The sequence below is a fragment of the Triticum dicoccoides genome, chromosome 5A (assembly GCF_002162155.2).
Source record: "Triticum dicoccoides isolate Atlit2015 ecotype Zavitan chromosome 5A, WEW_v2.0, whole genome shotgun sequence".
NCBI lineage: Eukaryota > Viridiplantae > Streptophyta > Magnoliopsida > Poales > Poaceae > Triticum > Triticum dicoccoides.
This window is the reverse complement of record NC_041388.1, coordinates 15,923,087-15,930,244: the sequence shown is the minus strand read 5'-3', so window position 1 is coordinate 15,930,244 and position 7,158 is coordinate 15,923,087. Positions and strand designations below refer to the sequence as shown.

The 7,158-nt window shown below is 39.8% G+C and overlaps 1 pseudogene; it reads right to left on the bottom strand.

Moving 5' to 3' along the window:
* Positions 1 to 2,648: 2,648 nt before the first annotated feature.
* Positions 2,649 to 5,104, bottom strand: LOC119299050 (annotated as a pseudogene).
* Positions 5,105 to 7,158: the final 2,054 nt, after the last annotated feature.

Here is a 7,158-nt window from a genome sequence, read left to right as displayed (position 1 = left end):
ACTCTGCAGCATGCGCCATTCCTCGCCACATCAAGCACCGGCACGCACACGGCGGCCGTCGCGCACCAGCTACAGGGCGGCGACCATGCCGCCAAGTGATTAGTGGACATCCTTTGGGTCTTTAAGTACTCCTCTTGTCTCCAAGCACCACTCCACCTCGCCTGAGTTCCGTAGCATCGCCGGTGATCCCACATCTAGCAGCAGCGAGGTTCTTGGGAAGAAGACATAAACAGGGCCCACCTAGCAGTGACCCCTGTCCATCCACTCACGAGCCGCTCGGGGTAGACCGAGCCACTGCGAAAATGAGCCGAGCCACCCATATGCAGCTCGTTGCATCACCGAGCCGAGCCGAGCTGACTCGTTTCAGAGCGAGCTAAAGCATGGCTCGGGCCAAACTCGGCTCGGTTCGGCTCGTGTCCAGCCCTACTAATGTCACAAGAGACGAGGCAGATCAATGACAGCGTCGGTAATAGACGGAAATCCCCTACACGCCTAGGAGTTGATATTCAAAAGGTGACGAAACGGTAAATCAATCAGGGCATGGTTTTTGAGCCGGATCTTCTCACACACATATGCCCTAATAGATTTCCCAACAACCCATTAAACTAATCTTTTGATTAATGTTGACGAAGAAATCTCCAGGGGATTGTACGGAAGCAGACTTGGCAGCATTTTAGCACGAGCTACAAGTATCCATAATTAGTACGCTCCAGCGCTGCAGCCAACAAATAATGGTATGTGCTCGTCGCCAATAAAGCCATTGTAGCAGTGGCAGTGTCTATCGTAACGAACAAATGTATAGCTATCCATTCGTCAACTTGCTTGGCCAACAGATAGCTAAGTTTTGTTTTCAGAAACTTGTGGCCACAGAAAACATATTTTCCATGAAGTTAGTAGCCAAGCTGCGTCTATCGATTTCATAGTGGGCGCACAAAAGATGCTTCAGGTAGCCTCGCATGGATGGCTCTGTAGCGAGAATGGAAAGTCCACACCAAGCGAATGCATACCCTTTGGGCAGAATTGATTGCCTAAAATGATTTGCTAAAGCCGGTGTGAGCAGCAGATTCATACTCCCTTCTTTCTGGTTTATAGGGCTCCATTCAAAAATCTCACCAACCAAAATAGATGGTGAGTGGTGGAATATTTTTTGTAGTTTGCAAAAACACCTATTTAATACTCTTGTTTTTCTAAAAAAACAATATGTTTACCAATGCATTAATTGCAAGACATGCATGCATAAAGTACATGCATTGGTCAATTTTCTTTTAATACTTGCATGCAATGATTTAATGCACCTTAAAATCTAAACTGGGAACAACCAAATTAAGCCTTATAAAATTAAAAAACTAAAATTTTAATATAAGCCCTGTAAACGGAAAAGGAGGGAGTATTTTCTTTAACACCGACTATGACACACTACCTTCATTGTACTAGTGCTCCTAGCAGTAGGTATCTATTGACTGGTCAAGCATAAATGAACCTGATTGTTTGGGCGTTAAAATTCATGTGTGGAACACAATTGGAGTACAATAATCTTTCACTAAATAAAGGGGTAGCCGTACACACTTTGATCGGGTAAATGGATGTTCAAAGTCTGGACGCACCTCAGTGTCAATTTAACTTCGATCACTATTACATGTAGAAATGCATGGATTAAGCTTTGCAAGAATAATAGTCTAGTATTTATCTTGCAAAAAAATATTTCAAAGTATCTATAATTTTTAATATGTTTCTAACATCTAGAATAAAGAAAAAATTATATCAAAATTATTCGTTGTAGACCAAGTAAAGTTAAATTTAGCATATATATAAAAAAATCAATAAATCTTAGATGTTTCATCACAGCCGCTAGTTTTGTTGTGGACTGAAAAGGAATAGCTTGTGTTGCCAAAAAAAAGTCAAACATATTAAAGAGTTCAAAAATGCCACGTTAGAAACATCTGGCGGGAAGTGGTTGGCTGGATTGCAGCATCGTGCTACCTCACATCTCTTGGCCAATAGTGATAAAGCTGACAAGTATGTTGGTGGACAGAGGACAAGGTTGTACCATCGGTGGATAATGAAATTTCTAGTACTCCCTCCGTCTAGGTGTGTAAGTCACCTTACGAAAATCAAATAATCCCAAAACACTTAGGCACCGTACATTAACTCCCTTCTCATTTTTTGTTTTGTGGCATATCAACCAATAAGATATGTGGGTTGTGCATGCTTTCAATGACTTGAGACTACCAAACATAACATGCAGTCGTTAGTTCATTGCATGCAATGCTATTAATTAGCAAAAAAGACATTAAGTTTTCTCGTTTTCCTCTCCGCCTTGGTCGCGATGCACAACGTAAGATGACTTACACACCTAGACGGAGGAAGTATTGTCTATCTGAAGGCGACTCAAACAAGGTACTCCCTCCATTTACTTATACAAGGCCACTATGGAATATACGTTTTGCAGGGCCGGGCGGACAAAATCCGGGGCCCTATGCCAAACTAAAAAAATGGGGCCCTATCTCACTAAAAAATAACCTAATGAGCAATTATAATGTATATATTAATATATATCCAGCAGAATTTTTTATAATATATATAATATAATGTCTTACATAACAATTGGACGTATAAAAAATCATACCTATTCAACTCCCGGCTGCTATTTATTTCAAAAACTTCATTCTTTTAGTATTCTTTGATATGAAATCTTCAATGATATCCTCGTAATCAATCTTCTCCAACACTTCACTCTCAAGTGCTATTGTGGCCAAATCATTGAGTCTTTGTTGTGTCATAGTAGTACGCATATAGGACTTTAATAGCTTCAACTTAGAAAAACTTCTTTCTGCCGATGCAACTGTCACAGGAATGGTCAATAGAACTCTATATGCAATACTTGCATTGGGAAAACAGTCATGTCGCTTTAAAAAATTCAGAATTTCAACAGATCCGATATTTTCTTTTGGCATGAAATTTTGAAGGAACTTCAACTCAACAAATAGATCATTGGCATCAATATCAGATTGTTTATCCTTCATAAGGGCAGCCTCAAGATTAACACAAGAAGATTTCAAACTATCCTTATCCAATGAACGCAATGTTTCAGAGGTAAATAAGAAACCAAAATTTTTCTGGTAACCTTGATATTGCTCAAATCTCCTTGTGAGTGAGGAAATTGCGATCGACAATTGGTGTAAAATAGTTGATTCTAAATGATTCCTCTGCAGACCGTGTGGCAATATTTGTGTCGTTTGGGTTCTCATCATACTGTTTCTTTCTTTTAATTTCTCTCCTTTTACGAAATGTTGCACCGATATCCATCTCAAGTGCAATTTCTTTGGCTATCTCCAATGCTTCTAAGAAACCAGTTTCCCTGTACCCCTCGAAGAAATAAATTAGCCCTTTCACTTTCTCAATAGCAGCATGAATAAGCATATCCTTTGTTTGCAAGTTTTTGCTTACTAAATTAACAGCAAACAATACCTCATACCAAATGACTATTGCCACGATAAATTCATACTCTCCAAGTTCATTATTTGCCAAACCTAGAGCCTCACTGCTTGCCTTTGGATCACTATCAGTTTCAGATACCTAAAATTAAAAGAAAGTCTATAAATGTTATGGTTGGATGTAGTCAAAGCCTAAAGGAATTACATCACTATTAATATGAACATATTGGTTACCTGAAGTAGAGCCTCCCAAATGTCTGAACATTGAAATCTGATAGCTTTAACACTTTCAACACGACTCTCCCAACGCGTAGCGGACACAGACTTGAGAGTCAATCCTGATACGTTTTCTTTCAAAATATGCCATTTCTTAGTAGAATTGGAAAAAATTGTATAGATGCGTTGGGTGATTCCAAAAAAGTCCTTTGCTCTACCACAAGTCTTGGCCATATCACAAAGTGTTAAATTAAGGCTATGACAACCACAAGCTGAATAAAAAGCTCTAGGATTTACATCCAAAAGTTTCTGTTGTACCCCTTGATGCGTTCCTTTCATATTTGATCCATTATCATAACCTTGTCCTCGCACATCATTTATATCAAGATCAAGAAGTTTTAGATCCTTCTCTAGCACATCGAAAAGTCCTTGGCCGGTTGTATCATTTACATCTAGAAATCCTAGAAAGAACTCTTCTATGCAAACTTGACTTGAAGATGAATCCACATATCTTATAATTAAAGACATTTGCTCTTGGTGGCTTGCATCAGGGGTACAATCAAGTATCATAGATAAATACTTTGAGCTCTTTATTTTCTTGATAATTTCAGACCTAATAGAAGAAGCAAGCAAGTGTAGCAATTCATCTGAATCTTATGATCAAGATAATGAGCATGAGTTTCTTCATTTGTAATACGACGAACATGCTCCTGAATAACGGGGTCAAATTCAGCCAACATCTCTACCAAACCCAAGAAATTACCTTTGCTATCTTCATACAGCTTGCCATTAGTACCACGGAATGCTAGATTATACTTTGCAAGAAATTTTACAATGCAAACAATTCTGAATAATACCTTTCTCCAATGGTCCTTCTCTTTCTCAAGTTGTCGTTGAGCAACTTTATCAATAGTTTGATGTTTTTCCAATCTACTATGCAACTCATGCCAATTAGTCATACTCGAAACATGATCCACACCTGTCTCATGATCTTTTAGTCTATTGGTCATATGTGACCAATCATTACAGCCCTCATTTGCCAACTGACCTTTCCGATGACCTTTTGTAAATAATTTACAACCAAAACAAAAGACTCTATCAAGTTGTTCAGAATAGACAAGCCAGTCTCTATCACAATGCTCTCCATTTGATAGGATTCTAGTATAGAATACTGAAGTAAACCTTTTACGATATCTATCTTTGGGACCTTTAACTGACTTGTCTGTTTTTGGACCCTTCTGTGCTAAGATTTCAATCTGTTTAGAATTAAGAGAATCCCAGTTTCTTGGATCAAATGTATCAAACCGAAAAGAATCATCAACATCCTCATGAGGTGAACTATTCAAGTTAACATCAATATTATCTTCCTCTACATCCATATTATCTGTCTCTGTATGACTATCTCTAGAATCGTTGTAAGGAACAATTGCAAGTGCAAGGGTAGAAGGATCCATAGACTGATTACCAGATGACACTTGCGGTGCCTTTTTTTTAACAATAACAAATCTGTCCATACCACATTTATAAGATTTATTAATTAAATTTTCTTCTTCTGCTTTTTTCTTGCACTTATAGGCACCCGACTGATGTTTCCCCATGATGACTCAAATCTGTATTATTGAAAGACAAGATAAAGAAGATGAATAAAATAAAATTGAATTTATACGTAGCATATATCAATTGGACATCATGCGTCAATGATTGGGAATTAGACGAACCGTCTAACTCACCTAATTTCCGGTCCTGTGATCTTTAACCGGGAAGGTAAGAACCAATCTCTAATGAAGTAACAATCCCTGTCAATAAATAATTAGAAAATTAAGAATTAGGATTTAGGAGTAGGAACCGAAGTTAACCAAAAAGAATGACTCGCTAAGCACCTGAAGGCTAGCGTCGGTGACCGATCAATCCGATGAGATGACGTTGACGAGTCTGAAATTTAAGAAAGGAGTCAAGGAAGTCAACGGCGGCACTGCAGTAGTGGCCTGTCGCTTAAGTCGGTCTGAATCCGAAATTGGACCGGTCTAAGGAGTAAGGACCAGGGACCGAACGAGAGCTACCGAGGGAGGAGGCGGGACTGAGGCATCGACGTGACAACGTCAAGGGCTCCAGGCGTCCAGCCGTCGGGGGCTCCAGCGGTCCGATCCCTGTAGGCTGTAGCGATCTAATGTTTTTTTATGGTAGCGATCTAGTATTTTTTTAATATAACGTAGCTAATTAGCGATGCCCTTGTGGCCTTTTTTCTGAGTGCTGCCTCGTCGCCTGATCTCGTAGCGATCTGGAGGAGTCCCAGCGCTCCGTCCGCTCGATGGCCTCGCTCTCGCTTGATGGGTCTAGTCGCTCGCCGCTCGGCCCAGTTATGTTTACTGTTACTATACCTATATAAAAAAATATGGGGCCCCTCAGAATTTTGGGCCCTGCGCGGGCCGCACCTTTGGCACCACTGTGGGTCTGGCCCTGACGTTTTGCATCTATACAAGGCCACCAATAGTAGTCGAGACAAAAATAATGATATTTTCTCATACTAACAACATATTTAATACTTGCATGCATGCAGTCATAATGACAGTCACATGCATACTTCCCTCACTCAGTTTCCTTGCATGCATGTGACGTATTAATGAACCCAAAAAACGAAAAGAAATGCTGACTTTCAAAGAAGGCATTAAATTTTACATTGGTACCTGTATTTTGAGTTCATGGCCTTGTATATAAAAATGGAGTATATGTTACTTTTATGGGTTGATTGAACATAATGTGCATCCCCAAGACCATGATTAGTGTCATCTGCTAAAAGTCTACAAGGAGAAGAGATGCATATGTGGATGGCCACCATGGAAGAAGGATCCTAATCGCATAATATATTTGACCTACTCCTCTTCCTTCAAAGCATCTCCGCCTACTACAGTCTCCTTCCCCAGCGTCACTTCTCTAAGCTTGATGCCATGAAAATAAATACCTCGTGCGGATCTCAAGTTCATGCCAATGAGCTCTTGAAAGATGTTGGAACATCAACGAACAGTTCTAGGGTTACGGGTCTGGCTCAACTGGGTTCCGGCAAGCCGAATTCTTGGTCGATGAGCCCAAATTGGCAACGGGTGGTGCCTCCATTGTTGATAATGAGAGGTCAAAGAAATCAAGATTTCTCGATGTTCTATACGATGTTCCAAAGTTTGCAAGTGCGGACGGTATTTGTTGTTTATTCATGAGTATTCGCACAATGTTGCACACATGTTACAAACATTTTGGTTTTATGCTTCCAAAGGATTTTCTTTTGCTGCAAATGCATTTCTTTGTCCTTGCCAGTGTTGTTCATATGTTGCACACATAGATTTTTCATGCTGCAGGTGCTGTGACACATTTTCAACAGTTTTGTTGCAAGGGCACATTTCACACGCTACAACACTTCTTGTTGTGATGGATAGAGATCCCAGATCTAGCACTTAAATGAATCCAACTATGGCAGAGACGACTGATTTTGTTTTTCTCAGTCAGACGACTAACAGTA